This window comes from Misgurnus anguillicaudatus, chromosome 6, assembly GCF_027580225.2.
Source record: "Misgurnus anguillicaudatus chromosome 6, ASM2758022v2, whole genome shotgun sequence".
Taxonomy (NCBI): Eukaryota; Metazoa; Chordata; class Actinopteri; order Cypriniformes; family Cobitidae; genus Misgurnus; species Misgurnus anguillicaudatus.
The window spans coordinates 5,267,630-5,295,453 of record NC_073342.2 but is presented as its reverse complement, the minus strand read 5'-3'; the positions used below and the strand labels follow the sequence as shown (position 1 = coordinate 5,295,453).

Below are 27,824 nucleotides of genomic sequence, written 5' to 3'. Positions count from 1 at the left end.
GTTTGGCTGGCGGTTATGTACGTGGCCCGCATACCGCCTTCCCATGGTCGAAACTGGTATTACGACACCTGTCGGGCTGTAGCTATGTTGCAGTTTATAATTAGGTCTGACAGTATTGAGTTTGTAATGGCTCTCTGCTGGGGATGGTTGCTGCTGTAGTGTGGTATCCTTGATTCAATGAATTGGGAAATTGGACGCTGATCTAAGTCAAATGTGGCCTTGGTGTGGAGGTATTCTTCATGTCTAAACAGAAGGAGGAGAAACAAACATGACTTAAAGGCGGAGTCCACGATGTTTGAAAACCAATGTTGATATTTGAAATCATCTAAACAAACACGCCCCTACCCCAATAGAATCTGGACCTTCTGTTGATAGGCCTGCCCCACACATACGCAACCCGGCAAGGATGTCGGTTAGTAGACACACTCCTTATTGCTTATTGGCTACAAGTGTGTTTTGGTAGTCAGCCCGTCTCCTTTTCCAAAGCGTTTTTCAAACATCGTGGACTCCGCCTTTAATTATCATTACATTAAAATTTGTAATCTGAATTAGGATTAGGATTCTTTATTGTCATTCCAAAACATTTACATGAACTGGAATTAGTTTCTGAGGTCCGGTTAAAAAACATTCACAATAAAAATAACTACTACACATTAATAAATACAATAAATATAAATACAATATAAATAGGACAGCAAGTTCAGTTTGTCAGATTCTAGCATTGGCAGTGTTAAAAAGTCTTACAGCATCTGGATAGAAGCTGTTTTTTAACCTTGATGTTCTAGTTCTGATGCTACGCAACCTCTGTCCCGAAGGAAGAGGGTCAAATAGTCCATTAGCAGGGTGGGAGAAGTCTTTCATAATGTTTACAGCCCTGATCTTACATCCATTGGTGTATATATCTTCAATTTCAGGCAGACCGCAACCGATGACTTTCTCTGCCATCTTAACCACACGCTGTAGGGCCTTCCTATCTGTTACAGAGCAGTTTCCATACCACACTGTAATGCAAGATGTTAAGGTGCTCTCCACCACACACTTATAAAAAGATGTAAGAACTGCAGTTCCCAGGCCAGCCTTTTTAAGCTTCCTCAGCAAATACAGTCTTTGATGAGCCTTTTTTACCAGGCTGCTGCAGTTGAGTTTCCACTTAAGATCATCGGTTATGTGTACTCCTAGATATTTGTAGCTTGAGACAATTTCCACCTCAACCCCTCCAATACAGATGGGAGGGGGGTGTGTCCTATTGATTTTCCTGAAATCCACAATAATTTCTTTGGTTTTCTTCACATTAATGCAAAGATTGTTATCCTTGCACCAAGCCACCATTTGTTCCACCTCTGATCTGTAGGCTGACTCGTCATTCTGAGAGATGAGTCCCATCACAACTGTATCGTCTGCAAACTTGACAACATGGTTGCTCGGGTGTCTAGCAGAGCAATCATATGTCAGCATTGTGTACAGCATTGGGCTCAAAACACAGCCCTGCGGCGAGCCGGTGTTGAGAATGATGGAGGAAGAAAATGTGTTATGGATTTTTACAGACTGTGACCTATTTGTTAAGAAGTCCAATACCCAGTTGCACAGTGAATAACTCAGTCCTAAAGTTTCCAGTTTGTGTATCAATGTCTGGGGAATGATTGTATTAAAAGCTGAACTGAAATCCATAAAAAGCAGTCTCACATAAGTGTCCTTGCTGTCCAAGTGGGAAAGAGCTAGGTGTAAAACTGATGAGACAGCATCTGCAGCAGACCTACTCTTTCTGTAAGCATACTGATTCTGATCAATGCTGACATCTTAGTTGTGTTCATTTAACTGGTATACTAGGTGAATCAGTTTGCTATTGAGATAAGTACATTGTGTGAAAAATACTGAGTTTTTTTACACGTGAAACATGAACACATGTTATATTGCGCACTGTAAACACAATCAAAGCCTCAAAACACAGAAAGAACGGGACCTTTAATAAGGTTTTTATATTAAAGTATTTAGTGTCATAGAATTTTCATAATTCTCACTCTATATATCTTATTAAAGGTAGAAAAGTGATTTAGTCAAAAGCAGTAAGCGATTTTGTGTCAATGCTGTTTGATTAACATGAGTGACAGTCAAGAGTAAAATTAGGTAATTACCCCTTTAAGAGCAAAGTCACTCGGGACCTAATATACTAGCTGTGTTCCAATTCAAAGGCTGCGACCTTCTAGGGATATAAGACCGACTGTTTTAGTATTATAAGTTATGTTTTATGTTAATATTATTCTGTTTATGCTGCGTATACTTCGAAGGTTGATTAATTTGATATACTGTTGAATAGTTTAATCTACATCAATGTGTCCTTTTTTTTTTAATAAATTTAATAATTTTCTGATTCCATATTTATTTTAATAAGTCAGAAATGTCTCCGCTGTGTCCTGCTGACCGGCGTGGTGGGCGCGTGCAGCCGGTGACGCCAATTATAGGAACTCCAAAGGTAAGACCGTATCATTTCAGTTCTCTTCGCGAACTTCTGAGGCTGCCACCTTGAAAGACAGAGTGCTCACCTTTTAAGTTCACATGCTTAGAAGGCCACGGCCCTTGAATTGGGACACAGCTACTGTTACACATGCATTTTCTCTTTTAGCGGTTTACTTTCTCTTAAGACCTAAATGGCCATATTTATGAGGATAATTACAAAGGCAGGAATTTTGATGCATATGTGCATATAGGGCCAATAAGCGGCAAAAAATACTCACAAGCTTAATAAGCAGTGGATGCGCGACTTGCAAGCTCCTCTCACACTGAAACAGCATGCGCATTATTCAGCACTGTTGTTTGTGTTTGTTCGTCACGGCCTGAGGCTGTGGTGTTTAAATATGTGAACAAATGTTACGTTTTTGTGACCATGCATGCACACAGCAAGTAACGTTGGCGCTTAATCTTGATAGAGACGATAGTCCAAAATCTCTGCTGGTTGACACATTTCTACCGGTTTATCATACCTACCGGTAGAATATCTATCATACATTTTTTTCTCAATAACATTTGAGTGCCTTGGATTATTGGATTATTTTTACCAACTTCTAACATGGCTAAGACGTTAGCTGAAAACAATGGAACAGACTTTGTTACTTACAGTTTTTTGTGGGATTTGTAGTGTTGAATGAAATTCAACGTGGTGCTGATTGTATCAGATATCTTCGTATTGCAGGCCTTGCATACTGCTGTTCTTCTCTTCTCATCTTGCACAAAATCCTGGTACCTGAACTTAATTATTTTTGGTGTAGTGCCTTCCATGTTTCGTCACAACTGTTAAGGTTGCGCGCTCTTCCTCTGCTTGCCTGTGTTGTGGTTTTCTTTTTGGGTTCTTTAAGAATAAAATACTCAAGCCGTAGGTTTCATTTTCAAAAGATAGACTTTTATTAACCAGACAAATAAAAGCCGAGCAGTCCTGCAAAAACTCCAAGACTCACTGAAAACCTTTTCCCTGTATCACAGTATTTAAGCCTATCTTCGCACGCAATCCATGACCTTTACATTGACCTTAGCATATGCTTCTATTCCCAAGGGTTTGAAACATGAAGAAACATATGGTTTGTATCATATAGAAAACATACGGCATCACTTTAACAAGATTACATTTCTGGGACAGTACGTCTTTTGTCTCTGCCCTTAGCATGTAGACCCTCACCATGTACATGAACAGACTGCAATGCATGCTGGTAAATTTCCTACACACACACACACATACACTGGAAAACTAAGTGATACATAAAACTGGTAATATTCATATAGAAAAACATAAAAACATAATGGTAAAGTATTTGATACACATATTCGGATTAAAACAAACCACTTCACCTGCTGCGTCACATGGTTAGATTACGCTCTTGCGTCCGTTCAAAAACAGATTTAAAAATAAAAAACAAGTTATTTTGAGTCATTTAACTCAAGTCCAAGTCAAGTCTTGAGTCATGAATGTCAAGTCAAAGTCAAGTTGAGTCTTTTTTTAATATTTGTTAAAGCTCACGTAACACAAGCTGTTTCTGCATTTCTGATGTTAATCTGGAGTACCTATAGAGTAGTATGACATCCTTTATATCTCTGAAGAGTCTTTAGTTTAATCAGATTTATAAAAGAAAGATTAGCTTTACCGAATCTTTCCGATAACGTACGAAAAAATGAAGAAGGAGGAGTTACTACCGCAGGAGGTGCGAGTACGAGTCATGCAACACTATACAACACTGTTTTAACTTATGATTCACTACATGTTCGTGTCATTTATATAATATACACGCGCCTATTTCCAACATAAGACAGAAGTCTGTCTTACCACGTGTAACTCGTCATGACCCGGTTCTGAAAATCCACAGCATCAAACACACACGCAAAACTCCGCTGCTAATCCGGATAATAAACTATATCCATTGTTTCCATAAGGCTGGATGTCTTCTCCTTACATCCAAAAACACACTTCTTCTTGTACCATTGTTGACTTTTGAAATTAAACAAAGCTGAGTGGCGTGATAAGCTGTTAGAAAGCTCTAGCGTCTCCCGCTGACTGACGGCTGGGCGGGGTTTTCCGGGGGAAGTTTTCCGGCGGAAGCCCATATAAAGAAGTGATACGTATCGAAAACCCCTGAAACGTCAGTTAGAACTGTAATCGAAAAAAACTAGCCGAAACTTATACGAACCCTGGCGAAGTGCATTCGGCACAGAAATACTCTGAAACACGCCCAACTGCGGTTTTGACACTTTGCCTACGTTTAGCATGAGGAAACAACTCTATAACTGTGTTAATAAGTCAGAATGCTTGAAATACCATTAAACCCCCATTTAAGCAAGTCTCAAGTCTCAAATTTGGGACTTAAGTCTGACTCGAGTCAAGTCATATGACTCGAGTCCCCCATCTCTGGAATGCACACTCAATCAATAGAAACATCACAGTAGCTTCAAAATAAAAACAAATAAATGACTACAAAACACATGGGTTTACATGGACATTAAGGTCATGCACTATAGAATGCACACGCAATCAATAGAAACATCTTATTAACGTCAAAATCAATTGAATAAAGTACAAAGTAAAACGTTAGTAAAACATTTAGTCTTTTCCCAGACAGGGGTCAGTTTAATCCAGGAATGGGCCTTAGTTATTATTAAATGGATAGTTCGGCCAAAAATGATATTAAACCCATTTTCAAGATGCAAATGTTCATAACTTTTCATACAAACACATTTTCTTTATTTTAGAAAATGTCCTAAATCTTACAGTTTATAAAATGCAAGGGTATGGGGTCCACCGCCTTTAAGTCCAAAAAATGTGCATCCATCCTTCACAAAAGAAATTCAAACGGCTATAGGGGGTAAAAAAGGCCTTCTGAGGGTAATCTGTATGGTTTTGTTGTAAAACTTTATGGGCCTTTTTACACCTGGTAACTTCATGTGTTTTCTCAAATCGGATAGCTATCTGATTTGTTAAAACTGTTCCATTTACATTTGGCCACATAAATGCGTCTTGGCAAAATGGATATTAATCCGATCTTTTACCCCCGCCCAAAATGTAAATATACTATTTATTACTTCGCCTTAAAAAACTTAAGATGACGTTTATGCAACAATAGGCAACACTTACTGTATGTTGTACCGTATGTTGGGCAGGGGATGTGCGTCTCCTTACTCGGCATGAGCTGAAGCTCGCAGTACAGCGCAGCAGGAGAGTGACAGCGTGGTGATTTAATGCAGGTCCATGACGGGAAAAGCATTCACAAAACTCTCTCTTAAAGTTTTATTTCTTTGTTTAATATCATTTGAGTATGTCATTAGACTCTTTTATTGATTCAGGGAAGCTTTTTTACCCGCTGTCGTCGCTCCCCCTGCTGGAAAAACAGCTAATACCAGCTTAAGCTGGTAGCTGGTTTAAGCTGGTCCAAGCTGGTCATTAGCTGGTCCAAGCTGGTCATCAGCTGGTCCAAGCTGGACATTAGCTGGGCCAAGCTGGGGAATAGATGGTCAAAGCTGGTCATTAGCTGGTCCACCAGCTCAGCCAAGCTGGTCCACCAGCTCGACCAGGTCCCCACCAGCTCAGCAAGCTGGTCCACCAGCTCAGCAAGCTGGCCCACCAGCTCGACCTGGTCCCCACCAGCTTGACCAGGTCCCCGCCAGCACACCCAAGCTGGTCCATGTCCCCATCATATATTATATATGTATATATAGCCATAGGTCAAAACATAAAACATGCAGAATAAACAGGCAACTTTTAATATGTTACAATATATTGTGGTCCACCAGCTCGCCAGGACCCCACCAGCTCAGCAAGCTGGTCCATGTCCCCACCATATATAATAGGTCGCCGTGATTTCACCAAGTAAGATGTGATCCCGGATTCACATCAACAAAAGGAAAAAAGTTTAAAAAAGTCAAGACAGCAACAAAAAATAAGTTTAATAATTCTGTTACTGTAACTTATTTCTGTTTGCTCTGCTACACTGTAAAACCTAACAGTGTAACTCATTAAACGAAATGAGTTTATTCAACTTATTGTTTTATAAAAAGTTAATTTCACTTAAATAAAAACTGTGATATGAACTCAAAAACTGCAAATGATTAACCATAACTTAAACCGAATAAGTACTACATAAAAAATTAACTTAAACTGAATACTGAATACCAGAATCACACATTCTCCCTCACACACACACCTGAAGTAAATAATGGCTTTAATTTTGACAAGCACCCATCCCCCACATCTCTCACGGAGTTTCACAGAGCAACAGCAGCCAGGACACAGACAGCTAACAGGTAAGCATTGCAAACACTTTTAACTTTTTTAAAGCATCTTTAAACTTTATAAACATGTTACCACGTTTATTTATTCATTTATTTTGTTGCGAGTACACCACAGTTATGTTAAGTGAAAAATTAATTAATATTTGTGTGTTTCTCTCTCAGTAAGGACTAACGTTAACTGACTGTCTGTCTGTTCTCAACCAAACAATCATTCAAGACCTTTTAAAGGTAACGTTACCACGTTTATTCATTCATTTATTTTGTTGCGAGTACACCACAGTTCTGTAAGTAAAAAATTAATTCATATTTGTGTGTTTTCTTACAGGTAAGTACGAACGCGTCTTTACCATTGAGGAGGCTGACTGACTTTCATCTACCAACCGTCATTAACACAACAAAAACTAAAGAAATGTCACTACAAGTGGACCTATTTATTTACTCATCATGCTGTAAGTACACCACAGTTTTGTCAGTGAAAATATAATATATTTTAGTTTTCTCACTGCTTGACGACAATTGTGACCATGTGTAATTTGGAAAATAGCCTACATGGAAAAAGTGTATGTCTTAATGTTTAAATGTTGTTTGAATTAAGGGACAGTACACTGATTTTGTTTGGACAGTCTATTAAAGTCATAAAGGAATACTTGATTTATTTCATAAGGAATGTGTAAATCTAATATTAGTTTTAAAGGGGGGTTTAATGGTATTTCAAGCATTCTGACTTATTAACACAGTTATAGAGTTGTTTCCTCATGCTAAACGTAGGCAAAGTGTCAAAACAGCAGTTGGGCGTGTTTCAGAGTATTTCTGTGCCGAATGCACTTCGCCAGGGTTCGTACAAGTTTCGGCTAGTTTTTTTCGATTACGGTTCTAACTGACGTTTCAGGGGTTTTCGATACGTATCACTTCTTTATATGGGCTTCCGCCGGAAAACTTCCCCCGGAAAACCCCGCCCAGCCGTCAGTCAGCGGGAGACGCTAGAGCTTTCTAACAGCTTATCACGCCACTCAGCTTTGTTTAATTTCAAAAGTCAACAATGGTACAAGAAGAAGTGTGTTTTTGGATGTAAGGAGAAGACATCCAGCCTTATGGAAACAATGGATATAGTTTATTATCCGGATTAGCAGCGGAGTTTTGCGTGTGTGTTTGATGCTGTGGATTTTCAGAACCGGGTCATGACGAGTTACACGTGGTAAGTAAGACTTCTGTCTTATGTTGGAAATAGGCGCGTGTATATTATATAAATGACACGAACATGTAGTGAATCATAAGTTAAAACAGTGTTGTATAGTGTTGCATGACTCGTACTCGCTCCTCCTGCGGTAGTAACTCCTCCTTCTTCATTTTTTCGTACGTTATCGGAAAGATTCGGTAAAGCTAATCTTTCTTTTATAAATCTGATTAAACTAAAGACTCTTCAGAGATATAAAGGATGTCATACTACTCTATAGGTACTCCAGATTAACATCAGAAATGCAGAAACAGCGTGTGTTACGTGAGCTTTAAAGGAATAGTCTACTCATTTTCAATATTAAAATATGTTATTACCTTTACTAAGAATTGTTGATACATCCCTCTAGAAGTAGTTATACTAGAAGTGACCAAACACATCAACGTTTTTCCTATTTAAGACGAGTAGTTATACGAGCAAGTTTGGTGGTACAAAATAAAACGTAGCGCTTTTCTAAGCGGATTTAAAAGAGGAACTATATTTTATGGCGTAATAGCACTTTTGGGAGTACTTCGACTCGCCTGAAAAGTCCGCTCCCCTTCTCCCTCTCATAATAGGAGAGGGAAGGTGTTACTGCGCCGAGTTGAAGTACTCCCAAAAGTGCTTTGAACCGGGACGGAAAGAGATAGAAAAATCAAAGCGTGTGAAAAATAATGCCCAACGAGCCTGACGCACATTCAATCTCTTAGCGGAGCGAATATATTCTAAGTTGCGATGGTCGGTCCAGACAATAAAGGGAATAGAAGAACCCTCCAACCAATGTTGCCACTCGCCGAGAACTAGGCGTATGGCAAGCAGCTCCCGGTTGCCCACATCGTAGTTACATTCCGCAGGCGAGAGACAAGGGGAATAATAGGCGCAAGGGTGGATCTTTCCATCAGTAGCAGATCGCTGTGATAGAACAGCACCCACCCCTACTTCAGACGCATCAACCTCGACGATGAATTGTCTAGTGACATCAGGCGTGATAAGAATGGGTGCGATGGTAAAAAGAGACTTTAAATGATCAAAAGCCCTTTGAGCGGGCTCTGACCATTTAAAGCATGACTTGACAGACGTTAAATCGGTAAGAGGAACGGCCACTTGACTAAAGTTTCGGATGAAGCGGCAATAAAAATGTGCAAAGCCGAGGAAATATGTAACGAGACACGAGAATCGGGAACCGGGCAATCAGCCACCGCCTGCACCTTAGAAGGATCCATACTAATCCCCTCTGCCGAGATAACCGAACCCAGAAATGTGACCGAAGAAACATGAAACGAACACTTCTCTGCCTTGACAAATAGCCGGTTCTCACGTAAGCGTTGAAGCATACGGCGTACATGCTGGACATGAACCTGGAGAGACAGAGAGAAAATTAGTATGTCGTCAATATAGACAAACACGAAAATGTTAAGCATGTCGCGGAGAACATCATTGACAAGAGCTTGAAACATGGAGGGGGCGTTGACTAACCCGAAGGGGAGGACCCAGTATTCAAAGTGACCGAGGGGAGTGTTGAAGGCGGTCTTCCACTCGTCTCCTTCTTTAATACGCACTAAATGGCATGCATTGCGGAGATCGAGTTTGGTAAAAATCTTAGCTCCCTGCAAGATCTCGATAGCTGAAGACATCAATGGCAAGGGATAGCGGTTCTTAACTGTGATGTCATTCAGCCCTCGGTAATCAATACAGGGACGTAGCGAACCGTCTTTCTTCTTAACGAAGAAAAACCCCGCACCAGCGGGAGATGACGATGGAACAATGGTACCCGCACTAAGTGAATCGAAAAGATAATTCTCTAGCGCCTCCCGTTCAGGAGCCGACAGAGAATAGAGTCTACCCCTTGAGGGCGTGGTCCCCGGCAAAAGATCTATAGCGCAGTCATATGGACGATGAGGAGGGAGAGAGGTGGCCCGTGAACGACTGAAGACCTCCCGCAGATCGTGATACTCCTCCGGAACTCCAGACAAATCACCAGCCTCTTCCTGAAAAACAGAAACAGAAAAGACAGGAGGAACCGCAGATACTAAACACTCAACATGACAAGACAACCCCCAAGAAACAACAGAACCTTTAGACCAATCAATATGTGGACTATGGCCTTTAAGCCAAGGATGACCCAGGACAATAGGGGTAAAAGGAGAACGAAAAATCAAAAAAGAAATTGTCTCTCTATGGTTACCAGAAACTATAAGAGTCAATGGAACAGTCTCCTTGTGTACTTTGGGTAGTGAACTGCCGTCTAAGGCAAAAAGAGGAGTAGAGTCGTTTAAGTGTGTGAGAGGAATACCTTGTTGTAGAGCCCAATCCTCATCAATAAAATTTCCCTCTGCCCCAGAGTCGATTAAGGCAGAACTGGCAACCGATGAAGCGGACCAATGAAGCATGACCGGCAGTGACGTACAAGCCCTGGAAGGGGTTTTCTGTGTGATGGCGCTCACCAGTAACCCTCCGCCTACCGACGAGCGTTGGCTTTTACAGGACATGCTGACACAAAGTGATTTGCAGCCGCGCAGTACATGCACAAACGGTTAGAGATCCTTCTCTCCCGTTCCTTGGGAGAGATACTACATGGGCTCTGGCTCAGCTTCAGTGGAGACAGGCGCAGCCTCGACAGAGGAGGTGGAGAGAACAGCTGTGTCCGTGCGACGGGCTCTGCGACGAAGCTCAAACCGCTTCTCAACCCGAATGGCCAGAGCAATGAGGTCATTGAGGGAGGAAGGAACGTCCCGGATGAAGATCTCCTCCCTGATCTCGGGCAGCAGTAATGTCCTCCTTGTGACAACCCAGAAGGGCACCCTGCTGTTCAACTGCTGCCTGAAAGGGACTGCTACTCGCTGAATCCATGCCTTGGTCAAAATGTTCTGTTATGGTGGAGAAAGGACTCAAAAGCAGAGATAGCAGTCAAAGTATTTTAATTAGCTGGCCACAGGAAAGTCAAATCGGCATAAACAAAGGACAATAACAGAGATGTCTTCAGATGTCTGGTGATAATGGAACCACAAATATCGTCCATGGCTTTACTAAACAAAAAGGGCAGCGGGATTCACATTGGCAATGAAAGATGGTTCAGTACCCACTTTATTTGGAACAACATGCGTCTCCTAACCACAACCTGTAAGTATGATTATAGCTACATACTTGCTTAAATGAGTGTAAAATGTCTATAGTCGTTTTTATTGCTTGGATTAATGATGAATGGTATCGTTGTTTAAACTCTATATACTGTCAGAGTCACGAAAGCAAGCGGTTAACGTAACTCACTAAGGGTTTGCTATGACCCAGTTAGTTTACATAAGTGCTTAAATTAGTGTAAAATTGTTAGTTTCGATCGTCGTTTGTATTGCTTGGATTAATGATGAATGATGTCGTTGTTTAAACTGTTAATTTACTGTCAGAGAGTCACGTTAGCAAATGGCTAGCGCATGCTCACTTACGGTTTTGCTATGACCCGGTTAACTTGCATAAACGCTTAAATTAGTGTAAAATTGTTAGTTTCTATCGTCGTTTTTATTGCTTGGATTAATGATGAATGATGTTGTTGTTTAAACTGTTAATTTACTGTCAGAGAGTCACGTTAGCAATCGGCTAACGCATGCTCACTTACTACGGTTTTGCTGTGACCCGGTTAGTTTACATAAATGCTTAAATGAGTGTAAAATGTTAGTTTCAATCGTCGTTGTTATTGCCTGGATTAATGATGAATGATGTGTATTGATGTTGACAATGTCTTCTCAGTAAATCAATCTCATGTTGTTACAAACCTGTATATTTTTTGTTTTAATGAACACATAGGAAAATATTTTGAGGAATGTTTTTAACCAAACCATTCATGAGTTCCATTCACCTCCATAGTATTCTTTTTCCAACTATGTAAGTAAATATGGGCAGTGCCGGCCCGAGCCTCTTGTTTGATAAATGTTTGTAATTTCTTTATTTTTTAATTTTTAAAAAATGGTGGGAGGGGGCCAAAACAAATTCTGCTTAGGGCCCCCCTCCCACCATTTTTTAAAATAAAAAAAATAAAGAAATTACAAACATTTATAAAAAGAACAAGTTGCACATTAAGTAAGGGCTAAAATTAGCATTAGGTGCAGAAATCAAATCAAATTAATCATAACATTGTCTTTATTGTATTAATTAAATATAATTATTATTTTTAGAGCTACAGAAGTGATTTTCTCTTTGTCTTGGATTGTTTGATTAACATTAATGACACAGACTTAATGACTAGTAGGTTAATTAAAGGTTACTGTCTCTTTAAGAGAAGCATGGACCTGGTTTCTGCCTAATCTATACATAAACATAAGATGACATAAACAAACGATTTTATTGGATTGGAAAAAGAGTACTGTGGAGATCACTTTGTTTGTATGTGCCCTGTCAAGAACAGAAAGATTTTATGTTTGCTCGCTTTCTGAAACGCATCTATCCATTGCACTATGGAGTGCACTTAAACGCGTGCGTTCACTAAAAAGCTAGGCAATACCTGATTCATTACTGCAGGCAAATCGTTTGTGACTACAGGACATCAGACGGATTGTTTTGTTACAAGACAAAATGTTTTACTAACGTTTTACTTTGTATTTTGTTCAATTGATTTTGACGTTAATAAGATGTTTCTATTGATTGAGTGTGCATTCTATAGTGCACGACCTTAATGTCCATGTAAACCCATGTGCAGAGGCGGTCTTACCATAGAGGCATAGGTAGGCGGCCGCCTGGGGCCCCCCACCAGCGGTCAAATTAGGGGGGCCCCCATCCAACCTAATAAATAGCCTACATAAATAAATAAAACCCTTATCATCACGAACACTTCAAAAGCATTGTAAATTGTATTAATATTCTCAATAAATACGTTGAAACTTTAAAATAGTAGTTAAAATGTCCAGTTCATGTTCTGTCACTAAACACTTACACCCCCTTCTTTCACAATGAAATGGACTAGTCCATAACGGTGCGCGCTGCGGCACGAAAGATAAACACAAAGTGACACGGGGTCTGGGAAAGTACACTAGTAATAGCCCTAGATTGATAAAAATTATTTTGTGGTGAAGTAAATAATGTTACTACAGAAAAAAAAACGGATGTAACCCTACAGGGCTCCAGACTGCGAGTAAATAGTCGCATTTTGCGACTATTTTTTATTAAATGTCGCACTGGCTGGACTGTGAAATTTAAATACAATTATATTAATATAATGCGCAGGCGATTACGTCTGCGGCACAATTCAGTCACTCTTCCTGTTGTTGCCCTCTCCCCCGCCTTTCTATCACAGCTCAGGTGCATATCACCTCTCTAAATCCATCTCTTTTGTCCACTTTTGACCGCTTCTGCCCTGATTGTTTTGAGGGGTGGTCTATGGAGACTGCGGGCGAGAGCCTCTGCTTTCGTTTTCGGGAGAAATGACGGGCTTAAAATGACACGCACTAATATTATGTCGGAGTCCGGTGCTTGTGTTGTAATTAACGATGCTGCACAGTGTTTTTTTATGTGTATGTAAAACTTTCTTTGATATTTCAGCGCAGCCCGACTATCCCACCCATCGGGAAGTGGACCGTAGCTGGCCTGAGACAAGCGTTGGGTAACTCGGATATACAGGCTACAAGAAAAATGAATAAAGCTGAGTTGTATGATCTGTATGTCTCCCTACAGGCTACTTCCAAGAAGACCCACAGACAGAGCAAAGCCTGCAGGGCCCAAAATTCACCTGTCCAGCCATCTTCGTCGTCTACCCATTCAGAACACGGCTCGCTTCGCCAATCGAGTCACAGCAACAGGGCTCCAGTGAGTCTAGGCCATGTCCCAGTCTTCGCCACGGCAGGTCCTTTTCCACCTCTCAAGGAGACCCAGCCCTCCGCCATTGCCTCTGCTGCAGCAGCACCGCAGCCCCCTCATAACCCTTTTCTTTTTCAGTGGCCTCCAGCTCCTGTCACAGACACTAACGCAAAGCTATCCCAGCTAGCAGCACAGGCTAATCCATATCAACAGTCTCTCTACCCACCAGGTTACAACCCCGCCCACATACAGCAGCCTGCCACTCTACCATCCAAAACAAGTGTGGGCCCGCCTCCGTTTGCAGCTCAAGCCCACACTTCACCCTTTTCTCCTTCACACCTTCCAACTAACTTTCATTCTCAAACCTCTACAGGTCACCCAAGCACAATGCCGCCGCCGACATTCTCAGCCCCGTATTATACCCTTCTTAGCTCTTCATCTCAAACTAAACAGCACTCTCTCTTAACAGCAACACAGATGCCCATGCCATCCATCGCCCTCATCATGGAACCACCACCAGTGTCCCAAACCATCCGTGCACAGATTCTCGAAGAAATTCAGGACGCTGGCTCCAGAGGCGGACAAATCCCCAACTCCAGTACCTCACTATTCGCAACTGATATTCCCATAACCCACCCGCTAAAACCCCTCCTTGACGCATCGCTCGACACCATCCTCCAAGCAGTGTCTCCCAGGACCCTCCAATCTTACGTGACCGTTTGGAGAAACTTTAGAGCATTCCACGTCTCCTATAACATGCCGTTCCCTGATTTCTCTCTCCTTTCTATCACCTCATTTATTTTCCGCCTTAATACCATTAAAGGCCTCCAAGTAGGATCCATTAAAGGTTACCTGAGCGGCATTCAGTTTTTCCATAAACTAATATATGGCGCTCCCTTGCAGGAGATAAATAATTCTCAAACCTCCCTCCTGCTTAAAGGTATTCAAAGACACAGGCTAACAACCTCTCAATACCGCGCAAACACTCAACACCATGTTCATCCTAGCCTTTTTCGTCTTTCTTAGATGCCCAGAACTTGCTATCACTTCTAAATTCAAAACAAAAAACAACCCCACCATCTCAGATTTATCAGTACTACATAGAGAAACAATCTCCTTTTTGATTAAGCAAAGTAAAACTTACCAAACCAAAAAAGCCAAATCTCCCGCGGAACCCCTGTTCATAGACGAATCAAACAAACCCGTGACTTGCTTTTGGTTCCAGAAACACCACAAATCTGTCCTCCAGCAGTCAGGTGTCCCAGCAGAGCACTTTTCAGCCACTCATTTCGCATAGGGGCCGCAACTACAGCAGCCCAAAAAGGGCTTTCCCAACATTAGATCCAAGCTCTCGGGAGATGGTCCTCAGACGCTTTTCCAAAGCTACATTAGGACCAACCGTTTCCACATCAAAAAAGCCCATCCTCATCGACTAAAACCCTCTGGGCCACTCAGCAGGGTTAACGAGCATTGGTCTCCCAGATGACAAAGTGAGAAATCTCCTGGGCAAACACTAATTTTTCTTTTCTGTTTTTCAGCACCCCAGGAAGGGGAAAGTTTACATTCAATGAGCCAGCAGGAAGTTTCCACGCAGATAAGAAAAAAAAGTAGATCGTTTTCACGCAGTCATGAAGGGGTGGAGAGTCTCCACGCAGTCGTGAGGGGATGGAGAGTCTCCACGCAGTCGTGAGGGGGTGGAGAGTTTCCACGCAGGCGTGAGGGGGTGGAGAGTCTCCACGCAACGTGAAAGAGTGGAGAGTCTCCACGCAACATGAAATAGTGGGCAGGCGTGAAAGAGTGGAGAGTCTCCACGCAGCGTGAAAGAGTGGAGAGTCTCCGTGCAGGCGTGAGGGGGTGGAGAGTCTCCACGCAACATGAAAGAGTGGAGAGTCTCCACGCAACGTGAAATAGTGGGCAGCGTGAAAGAGTGGAGAGTCTCCACGCAGCGTGAAAGAGTGGAGAGTCTCAGTGCAGTCGTGAGGGGGTGGAGAATCTCCGTGCAGTCGTGAGGGGGTGGAGAGTCTCCATGCAGTCGTGAGGGGGTGGAGAGTCTCCGTGCAGTCGTGAGGGGGTGGAGAGTCTCCGTGCAGTCATGAGGGGCTGGAGAGTCTCCGTGCAGTCGTGAGGGGGTGGAGAGTCTCCGTGCAGTCGTGAGGGGGTGGAGAGTCTCCACGTAGCATGAAAAAGTGGGCAGCCTGAAAGAGTGGAGAGTCTCCACGCAGCGTGAAAGAGTGGAGAGTCTCCACGCTGCGTGAAAGAGTGGATAGTCTCCACGCAGCGTGAAAGAGTGGAGGGTCTCCACGCAGCGTGAAAGAGTGGAGAGTCTCCACGCAGCGTGAAAGAGTGGAGAGTCTCCACGCAGCGTGAAAGAGTGGAGAGTCTCCACACAGCGTGAAAGAGTGGAGAGTCTCCACGCAGCGTGAAAGAGTGGGCAGCATGAAAGAGTGGAGAGTCCACGCAGCGTGAAAGAGTGGGCAGTGTAAAAGATTGGAGAGTCTCCATGCAGTGGTGAAGGAGTGGAGAGTCTCCGCGCAGCGTGAAAGAGTGGAGAGTCTCCGCGCAGCCGTGAAGGAGTGGAGAGTCTCCGCGCAGTTGTGAAAGAGTGGAGAGTCTCCGCGCAGTTGTGAAAGAGTGGAGAGTCTCCGCGCAGTTGTGAAAGAGTGGAGAGTCTCTGCGCAGTTGTGAAAGAGTGGAGAGTCTCTGCGCAGTTGTGAAAGAGTGGAGAGTCTCCGCACAGTTGTGAAAGGGTGGAAAGTTTCCACGTAGCCGTGAAAGGGTGGAACGTTTCCATGCAGCCACGAAGTATGTTCATCGTCATTGTCTCTCCCACGTTTCACCTTTCCTATTTTCTCTTTCAGGCGATCTCCCAGTACGATGGTCCTCAGACCGCTTTCAGGGGCCTCCTGGTCAAGTAACCAGGCCTCACCTAGAAGGCCAGCCTGTCAAGCTCTGCACTTCTTGGGGGTATTTAGCCAGGCGGCTGTCCGATGCTCTCTAGCATTTTGGGGGGTACTCTGGGTTCGGGCCAAGTCCGAGCTCGAAGCCCTCCCCCGGACAGCACACCAAACACGCATTCAAAATTACTCTATAAATTATATGTAAGTGTGAACTTGTGAAATCATAGTCAAGTCTTCTCTTACCAAACAATATTAGTATGGGTGTGGCTGGCAGGCTTATGTCTTCCTCGATAGATTACTTTGTTGCAGTCGTCTTTAAAACAGAAACATTTGTGAAAACGTAATTAAAAAATTATGAATAATATGTTACTATGTTATGCTAATATAATGTCTATATACATCTGCCAAAATAAAGATGGAGTCTTCTTTTTCAAGAAAGTGCTTCATCAGAAGAAGCACTGCTGCTATGCCGGTCCGGTTCTGCTGCATGACGGTTGTGTCATTTTCAATGTCGTGTAAAAGTCTCTGGATATGGATGTCTTTGTTTTGTGTTCCTATTTGAAATAAATGTATGATCCTCTTCCCTTTGGTTTGTAGAGCCCCTCCTACTTGATCACAAATGTCAATACCTCTAAGAGTTTAACTCTAATCATACTTGGGGGAGGGCAGCTGTTTATCATGTGACATTGATAAATGTATGTCAAATTCATTGACTAGTCAATTTCTGGCAAGTTGTTAGCTCTGGGGCCAGCAGACTGAAATATGACCATCATATATTGTCTTCTGTCTTCTAAAGATTCAACTCTTTCTTCGTCTGGTAGATGTTTTGGCTGTCAATTTGTGCAGCCATAGCAGTCTAGTTAGCTTCGTACTGTTTTGGTGGTAGTGCTACCACCACTAGTTTCTGTCACTGCCCTTGGTTTCCGTATTCTCTCACTTACATTGTTGCGGCTGACATGTTCAACTCTTGTTTTAAGTTGATTAACAAGTGAATAGTAACCTATTACTAATTATTCACCAAAGGTCAAAGGATATTTTGACACAATCACTTTGCCTATATCTACAAAGGCAGCCCTTTTGGGATCTGGACAGCTTTTATGCATACCTGCCACCACAATTCTCACCATGGCTCTTCTGTCTGCAGGGTTAGCCCTATGCCCTCTTAATATTGCCTCTGAGAGTGAAGTAGGCAACTTGTCCCAAGGAATCTCAAACTGATGGGTCCATGAGTTCTGTGTTTTCGTTAAAGATAATCCAGAATTGCGGGACTGGGTACAAGGTGTTGACTGGGAACATTCATCAATCAATTCGATGTTCAAGGTAGTGACTGACACTGGGACTGTAGAAGCTGGTGTCGTTCTCCCAGTGTTTGAGTGCTTGCTCTCAAACTGGAGGGTCCACAAGCGTATCAGTGGCCCAAACTTAAGAATAAGATCAGGGTAATTCAACATGTAGTGATGCTTTGGTTTGAGGGTGTGGTCAATAACCTGCTGCTGCGCAAATGCATATATATATTCCTCTAGCAAAAAATTCAGATATGCAACCTCATTCTGATTGATTTTTGGAGCGCAGATTAATTCAGCTATTTCCTTTAGTTTTAGACACAACTGCCAAGCCTCACTTTCAATAGGATGTTTGATTCACTTACCAACATAAACTGGTAACAGTCATAAGAGACACCAATTCTGTGTTGCTTTACCACTCAGCTTTTTAGCATTTTGCTTACTCACATGGTTTGTTATTCGAGTCACTACACAGAAGTTTTGTTTGTGAGATGGCACAATTTATCTGTAAGAAAAGGAAATCTTTTTAAACTTTTACTAAATGTTTAATATAGAGGTCCAAATCATTTGCTACTACTCCCTCAAAAAGGTCATGTCCAAGACATAGAGGAAGGCCGCTGCAGACATGAAAAGACTTTAGTGTGTTAAAACATGAATCAAATTTGATTCCATCTAGTAAATTATTTTCAGATGTCAGTCGTTGAACATTGTCATTAAAATTTGCAGGTATTAATTGTGGGCCAAATACCAGTGGTGATTTGGCAAATGTTTCCCTGTCAATCAAGCAGTACCTACAAAAGTTTGTGCTACTGCTAAAATTTTCTGTAAATTCACCAACAGAGTGGGAACCAAGATTATCACCACATGATGATTTAAGGTGGCTTCCATCCTCTCGCTAAAAACCTGAATCCTCCAAGTCTTTTAGGTCAGCAATAAGGCGGGAAAACACCTTGTCCTGACCAAAATACTTAAAATCTTACTCTCTGCATAGCAAAACAAGTTGTGTAGGGTCAATAGTGGATCGATTATGGGGTAATATTTATGCTTTTTTCCCAGAGCCTAGGGGGATTGTCACCTCAAAGGCATCAAGGTACAGAATAACTGACAAAGAAGCAGATTCCTGTAAAATTATATTTTGCTTAAAGTTTATGCCATCATTTACATCATTTAATACCATATCACTTTGCACAAGCAGTTTGGACTGTGCATCCTGGTCTTTCACAGTGGACTGCTTTAACAATGCAGTAAGTGTATCCTTTACAGGAACATACTGACAAAAACGTTCCTTACCACTGGTATCTGTCCCTAGGTATATTTGAGAAGGTGCAACATAATCAAAATTTTCTTTGAAATATGTTTTCCTGGTTCTGTCAGATCTCAAAATACCTTCATTGCAAACAGTAAATAGATCCATCTGTCTAATGTCCTCAACAATTTTCTGTATTTTATCCTTGGTAATGTTTAGCCCTGTCAGTGTCTGCTCAACTTTTTGAAGCACTTGCTTCATTCCAGTGCAATGGACCTCCTGAAAGTCCTTAACAATGCAGTGTACTGTACTGTTGTGGCTGGCAAAAGCAGTTTGGCCTTAAATAAAACAATGCCAGATTCTTTATAAATATGTCAGCGTATAAATCTCACCATTAAGCAGTGTACAAAGATTCTCATCAATGTCACTGATATCTTGATCTTGAACTTGCGGTCTTAAATCAGTATCTGGTGGTGTATTTGTCTGTGCTACAAATGACTGCCTGTGTTTTCTAGATATGTGTGTAGCAAAGGATGAGCTCATTCTAAAATATTTTGAGCATCCCTCAAAAGGACAAGTGACTTTTTTACCATTCCGTATGTGTATTCCTAAATGTATGCACAACGATGATAAATTATCAGTCACATAATCACATCCTTGAACGCTGCATTTTTGGTTACCACTTTGCTGATACACGTTATTTTTTGTGACACAGCAGGTGTGTGGTTTCTGTACATGTGGGACTTTAATGCAGAAAATGTCCTGAAGTCGCAAGAGCAGTGTTCTATGCCACATGAAAATCTGTGATTAGCCAAGTTTTTATTTGGGCACAAAAGGTTTTGAAACTGGCAGTGTGGTGGCTACAAACTTTGCAAATATACATGCTGCTAGCTGTCTTTTCATGGGCACTACAGACACAAATGAGTCATATTTATACAATATGGTCAATAATCAGGGGCGTCAGTTTGTGTTGAAAAGTGGTGGGGACAAAAGATCAGATGAAAAAACATTACAGCAGGAAGGGAAAAATATTGAATAACGGCGTATCAAAAATGGGCATAACGTAGGCCAGTCAACAATATGAAAATACTCCGCATAAAACCCTCAACAATGTCGACTGCACATGTAACAGTCCCTGCAATACCAGCTCAACCAAACAGCACCATACTGTAGAAAACAGCACTGCGTTAAGTCAATGGTTACAATGAAATTCAAAGTGGTCACCAAGGCCGTAGCCAGGATTTTTCTAATACCGAGGACACCAACCCCCAAAAAAATGACACTTGAGAAATAAATTTGGCTGACAACATATTTATTTTCAATAATAACATGTGCAAACTGTGCACCTTGTGTGTGTATGTGTGTTTTCCTGTATCTGGCTGTAAATGGTTAAACTATAACCTTTAGGCAGTTGTGGCTTCTTGTACAACCTCTTAAACGGTGTAGATCCATGTGTATTTTATGGCTCTGTTTACACGTACATGGTTATTTTTAAAAACTGAGAGATTTACCTTCGTTTGTGCCCCTCATTTACACGCAAACGGAGAACTCGCCTCTGAAACCGATTGTTTCTAAAAACTCCGGCCAGAGTGGAGATCTTGAAAATCTTCGGTTGCACAGTTGCATGTAAACTGAGACAAACGGAAGTTTAAGCAGGCAACGTCACAGAGTATGCGCCAGAGCTCGCACCTACGTCAAAAGTGCGACCCATGTTTACATGTGACTGCTACTCTGAACGCTTCCAAGATCACATTTATGTTCGTGCAAACTCGTTTCGTGTGTTTGTATTTGCAAATACAGCTGCTCCATTATGTCGAGGAGCAGAGACGAGTGCTCGGAGGTCAGCAATTTTACCCGTGTTTGACTTCATGCGGCGTTGCAAGAACCGACAGACGGATGATGTCAACGTTCCGCGAGAGCGATTCGAAATTAAACCTCTATTTGTGATTCCTCAACTCGCTGTCGCTGTACGTTGACGTCATCAATCACCTACTGCAACAACTCCTCCCTCCAACATGAAGAACCAGTTCACGTCACCACCAGCGCTGCCGGTGATTGGCTTACGTGGGCTTGAGCGTCTCTTTGACGGCAAATATGCACGGGTACGTGTAAATAAACACTTTTCTGAAAACTGACATTTGTGCACGATATTATTTTTGAAACCGGAGAGGTTGAAATGTCCGTTTATGAAAATAGCCGCCCACGTGTAAACATAGCCTATGCATCCTCTGAAATGGATTTGGGTTCTCACCACTAACTGTAATGGATAGAAAAATATTTCCATTATCAGTTCAGTTGACTCAGCTGTTAGTTGATATAACACATGTACTACAATGCATACATATAATACATAAAATAATAAAGAATACATTTAGCTTTCAGTAATTCAGTCTCACCTTTTATCAAAACAAGTAACTATTCTTCTGTGGCCAGAAGCATTCCACCTTTGCAGGACCCTTTTGGGATCCACTTCCATGTTTCTGTGGACATTCATGAGAGCAAGACCAGACAGCCTCTCATCACCTGTAGCAGATCGAAGCCAGGTTTTGAGATGACGTAATGCTGAAAAAGACCTTTCGCAAGAGCAAGTGGTGACTGGCATCGTCAGGTAGATGCAAATGATGCATTGTATGTTAGGATAGAAATCCATGTCGATGTTCTGCAATGTTTCCTGTGCAGTTTCCGGGAGAGGATCAGTGTAGTTCTGGAAACGATGCTTCCATCTGTGTATTTCCTGCTCTGCAGCATCAGGTTGAGGCAGTTCCTCTTTGTACCATGACAAGAGAAGGTCCTCTTTCTCTTCACTCAGCTGTGGCAGTGCTTTGGGCACTAAGAAGGCTGCAAGCAGGGCCGGTTCATTGGATTCGGCAAATCGGGTCCTCAGTTCTGTGGTGACATGGTCAATGAAGGGAAGAAATAAATTCAGCCTAAAATGCTCTCCAACTGATTCTGCAGGTACATTGCCTCTCTGTTGTTGTTTTACTGCTATTCTCTTCTTCACAGGGACAACATCAATGGTACTGGCCAGCTGCACTGCTTTTTGATACATTGGGCCCTATTTTAACGATCTGAAACGCAAGTGCGAAGCGCAAAGCGTAAGTGACTTTGTGGGCGGATCTTGGGCGCTGTTGCTATTTTCCCGGCGGGAGAAATAAGTCTTGCGCCAGGCGCAAATCAATAAGGGGTTGGTCTGAAGTAGGTTCATTATTCATAGGTGTGGTTTGGGTGTAACGTCAAATAAACCAATCAGAACGCTATTCAACATTCCCTTTAAACGCAAGTGCGCAAGTTCCATGGCGGGTTGCTATTATAATGACGGATTTACCAGGCGCATGCCAGGAGCGGTTCACAGCCGAGGAGACCCACGTTCTTGTAAGAACAGTCAAAGCGCTACAATGACGTCAGGAGACGGGGGAATCCCAAGCTTGCCAGCATAAATCGGGCACGCCGTGTAACGGGAGGTGGATCTGTCTCTACACATGACCTGACGCCAGCAGAGGACATCGCTGCGTCCACCCTCACTGCTGAAAGGGTTTGGGGGCTTTGAAATCGGAAACGCAAGCAAGGTCCAACCCCAAAGTACACTTACAAATCAAGTTCATATACATTACGGTTTTTTATGAAAACATTGTAATTATTATTTACATAAAATAAACGTAATACAGCCACACAACAAACTTATGAAAATATTTTAATCGTTATTTGCATGAGAATTTTTTAACGCAGCCACACAATAAATAAAAACTATCACCACAATGCTCACCACTATGATTTCCCTTATCTCATGTGTTAATATTTTTTATTGTAACAATTTATGATTTGCAAAATTAACTGTTGCATCTGTGTAGATAAGATAAGCAATGCGCGTTGTGCACGCTATACATTATGGTCAAGCATGCACCCTTAAAATAGCATAATGAACTACGCGCAACTGACTTTAGACTAGTTTTTTTTTTGTTAGTAGCGCAATTGTTTTTTGAAACTGCAAAATAGCATCAGGGATGGTTTGCGCCGGAACACGCCTCCTTTTTTGCACTGAACCGCCCAGGGAGCGCAAGTTCATTCCCTAGTTTGCCGACGTCCGTCTGTGGAGGGAAAAACCCGCTGTGCGCCGGTGCAAAATACGAAATGATACATGCGTCACTGACAAAGTCAATTGCCCTGGGTGCAAGATAGGGCCCATTGTGTTGTATCTCTCCTCACTGCGTAGGATTTCTATGACTTCAGCCACTTCTCTTCCTTCTTTATATGCACTTACTATGTCCACATTTGGAGATTGCAGTCTTGTGGTCAATGGCAATATATATCCAAGAACGTTGTGCATTACTACTGCTGTAACAATTGTATCAAATGACTCAATGCTGTTCCGCAATGTAGTGGCTTTTTGAGAATTGTGATGTGTCCCTTCACTTTCTATGTCTTGAAGTGCAGAGTGTATAGGACCAAGCTTTGAAAGGAAAGCACCCACTGTCTTTATTCTGGACCCCCATCTGGTATCCGACATCAATGGAATTCCTCCCCTGGTCCCTTCACTTCCCTGCTCTTGCAAAACATGCTCTTGGAGCATGTTCTTCTTTGGGGCTGAGGCAGAGAAGAAAACGGCTATCTTCTCAATGATGCCCTGCTACTGTTCCTGCTCTGCTACTGTTCGGACGCTTTTGCTTACTGCTCTGCGCTTTGCTCTATCGCTTTTTATATTTTATCTTATAATTTTAACTTCAGCAAATCAGCATAGTGCTCAAACAACAAAGCTTGGCATCAACGTTAATTTACAAACTTTCGGGACTGGAGGATTACAAAAAAGTGGAATTTTTCATCCGTCTAGCCTCCCACCGCCATCAGCTTACATTCCAGAAAGGAAAAACACAGCTGCCTGCATTCAAAAGGATAAGAAAAAGAAATGCCTTATCAACAATCTACTTGCTGCACAAACTGCCACAGACTTTTACAAAAGATTGCTTTTCTTGAAACAAAGTTACTTACAGGACTACCAAACCAAACGGAACACACAACAGAGCTTCGTCATCATGGACGCTCTCAGCATTCATCCGGTGAGTCCCATGAATCTAATGATCAACACACTAATCAATGGTACAAACAGGGAGCAAGACCCAAAATCACTCGAGAAATCAGACTGTCACGAGCATCACATTTTGCCGCTATAGCTTCCTCTACCCCAGAGACAGCTAGGACAAGGATTGCAAACACTGACTTTCTACCACCACCTATACATCTTGAGAACAGATTTGAAGTATTAATGAATATGAGTGAGGAATCCCCAAATGTGATAAATGTGACTGAACACCGATCAAATCAGCCAGCAGCTAACACTGATGCTAACTTCCGCTCAAGATCGAGCAGACAGCGGCACTCAGCGCAGAGCGCATCCGAGCCCAGAACTCTGATATTGGGTGACTCAATTATCAGAAACTTTAGCAACAGAGACTCAACTACGTGCTGCCTTCCACAAGCAACCGTTTCTGATGTAAACAGGGAACTTAAGAACATTCTGATGAAACATAAGACTGTAAATCGAGTTGTCATTCATGTGGGGAAGAATGATATTCACAAAGAGCAATCTGAACTCCTTAAGAGAGATTTCAACAAACTTTTTGAAACACTCAGAACAGTGAAAGTTCAGCCGTTCATCAGTGGACAACTTCCAGCAAGAGGAACAAATAGATTTTCACGTTTGCTTGGACTTAATACATGGCTACAAAAAACCTGCAACATAAAAGGACTGAACTTTACCAACAACTTCAATCTTTTCTGGAGTCAGAGACAACTATTTAAACAGGATGGCATCCACCCAAACAGACTGGGTCCAAGAGTGCTAAAGGACAATATCTATTTCTCCCTTCATCATCCTTCAGCAGTGTGTGCCAATCCACTCAACCTGAATGGCACACACACCCCTAGAGAGAGTATGAATGACCACAGGACTTCTCTCCAGCACCTGAATGGACATGATGTTGACATATCCCACAAGGACAGAGATAACACCACGCAGCCACAACAACCACTGCTCATGGACACAATCTCAGCTGAGTCCTGCCCACAGAGCTCACCACAGTCAGACTGTGTCACATTAGAACGGCTCCAAGATTCAGCACCCAAGGACGACTTTCTGGAAAACAGCCAGGGAAACCAGGACAACATATCACAGCCTCCGGTCACATCAGAACAACAGGACTCCTCACTAGATATGTCATTCCTCTCTCCAGCATCCCCGCTTTTGACCTTCTCTGGAAAAATGGAGAAACTGGTTTATCCTGGAACTAAACTATCCCACTCTATTGCTGCAAGCCCCCAGATTTCAACCAGAAAACGGCAAGCCCCAAAACCACCAAAGCCAGTGGGCCCAGTTAGGCCTGTCACGATAACAAATTTTGCTAGGCGATAAATTGTCTCAGAATTTATTGCGATAGACGATAGTATTGTTGTTTCCGGGACCATTATAATAATTCAGATACACCTTTTCAAAGATCTATAAACTTTTATTTTTTTTAAACAATATGTAATACTGGAACTGGAAGACATTTTAAATATCCACAAGAAATGAACAAAATAACCAAAAATAATACATAATATGGACTTTCAGTCTCTGTTAACAAAAACTGCACTAGAATAGAAACCAGACACAATCAAAAACAATAAATAAAATGGAAATTAAAAACCACACTGTGGTCCTTACACAACCAAAACAATGAATAAAACAGATGTAGACAAAATTGTACTTCAAAAATATTAACATTAGGCTCAGACATAAAGAGTGATACATTCTTAACTGGTAAACCTGTCAGTTAGGACCTTTGTAAACAAAAAGTGCAGAAGACATGAAGCAGATGCCTTTTCAAATATCAATAAACTTTAATTTCTAAACAATGTGTAATACTAAAAAAAGGAAATAAAATGGAAATTAAAAACCGCACTGTGGTCCATACACAACCAAAACAATGAATAAAACAGATCAAAAAATATTTAACACTAGGCTCAAACATAAAGGGCCCTATTTTAACGATCTAAGCGCATTGTCTAAAGCGCACAGCGCAACGTCTAAATGGGCGTGTCCGAATCCATTTTTGCTAATTTAACGATGTGAAAAATGGTTTGTGCGCCGAGCGCATGGTCGAAAAGGGTTGGTCCTATTGTAATGGGAGTATTTTGGGCATAACGTTCAATAAACCAATGAGAGTCTCAGCTCTCATCCCCTTTAAAAGCCTGTTGCGCTGGCGCTATGTCTAATCCCTATTTAGATGATGGACTTTGTAAACTGAAAAACTAAGCGGAGGAAGAAGATCCCCAGTTTAAGATTAATGTTAAAAAAAATTGTGTTGTTTTTCACTTGTATTGAAATTGTTAATTTTTTTATTAAAACCTTTAAAACCCGTTTTCTTTTAGTCATGGAAGTAAAAAAGCAGGCTTTTAATTGCTTTAAATGTATGGCTATCCAATATCATCAAAAAATAATTTACAAGTATGTAAGATAAGGTTTGTACTCTAAAAATACTTTATTTGTAACAAACAGGAGATAAAGAATTTACAAACGGCTCTCCGCACGTTTCAGCACTTTGGACAGCGTTTTTTTAGCAAAGAGTTTTTTTTAGCATTACTTAAAAATTTTCTCATCTGACCATATCCACAGGTACAGAGTCATCATATACAATAAATCCGTGAGGTAGCATTTAAAAACATTTAAAAACAGATGCATTTGTTTAAAGCAAAGCATTTATTTTCTTACCAGGCTGCAGGTGAAGCAGCTCTTTGTGCCTTTTAACGTCTCATAATTAGTCCTCATTTATGTCCAAGAGACTCAATAATAATCTTTTACATTGAATCCTTAAATCTTCCATATTTAAAAGCATTTTTGTGCTGCTGCGCATTCATGTACTTTGTGATAAGCAAACCCGCGTTGTCCTCCCGTTTATAGGCGCATATTACTAATGCGCTCTTTAAATAACATAAAACATATTGCGCCATTGACTTTAGACTTTAGACCAGGTTTTTGTTGGTCAATGGCGTAGTCTATTTTAGTTGCCTCAAAATAGCAACGCGCCAACAATGCGCCTGAACACACCTCGTTTTTCAGACCAGAACGCCCATGGGCGCAAAGGGGGCGCAAATGCATTTGCTATTTAAACAACGCGGCGCGAAACGTGAAAAATAGTGTGGAAACTAGAGAAAGACACTTGAGTCGCGCATTGCGCTGCATTGCGCCGGGTGTAAGATAGAGCCCAAAGAGTGATACATTCCTTAACTGGTAAACCTTCCCGTTAAGACCTTTGTAAACAAAAAGTGCAAAACACATGAAGCAGATGCCTCAACAGGTCATATGCAAAAAGAATACTGAGAAAGAGAGAGAGTTTTTATGGCAGATTCCGAGCAAGAAATAACAACATGTTGACTTTGTGTGGCTTAAGGCAGGATCTCTCAGGAGTAGCAATTTTGCCAGCTGTGCTAAACATTCTCTCTAAGCAGTGTTGGGGGTAACGAGTTACAAAGTAACGGATTACAGTAACTATATTACTTTTTTGGGTAACGAAGTAAAGTAACGCATTACACTAATAATATTGGTAACTACACTACTTTACTAGACTATAGGAACGCGCTTTCCTGCATTACCCAAGCAGTGTTTGCCT

The 27,824-nt window shown here is 41.7% G+C and overlaps 2 long non-coding RNA genes and 1 pseudogene across 2 annotated transcripts; 2 read left to right on the top strand and 1 right to left on the bottom strand.

The window, feature by feature from the left end:
- Positions 1-3,373: 3,373 nt before the first annotated feature.
- Positions 3,374-6,090, bottom strand: LOC141364131 (uncharacterized). The gene is made up of 2 exons (XR_012369805.1): positions 4,310-6,090; positions 3,374-3,837 (listed from the first exon to the last, which is right to left on the bottom strand). It is a non-coding gene; the product is annotated as an uncharacterized lncRNA (long non-coding RNA).
- Positions 6,091-6,241: 151 nt separating this feature from the next.
- On the top strand, positions 6,242-7,238 carry LOC141364130 (uncharacterized). The gene is made up of 3 exons (XR_012369804.1): positions 6,242-6,777; positions 6,928-6,993; positions 7,091-7,238. It is a non-coding gene; the product is annotated as an uncharacterized lncRNA (long non-coding RNA).
- Positions 7,239-12,083: 4,845 nt separating this feature from the next.
- LOC129434514 (uncharacterized) lies at positions 12,084-15,151 on the top strand (annotated as a pseudogene).
- The last annotated feature ends 12,673 nt before the right edge of the window (positions 15,152-27,824 follow it).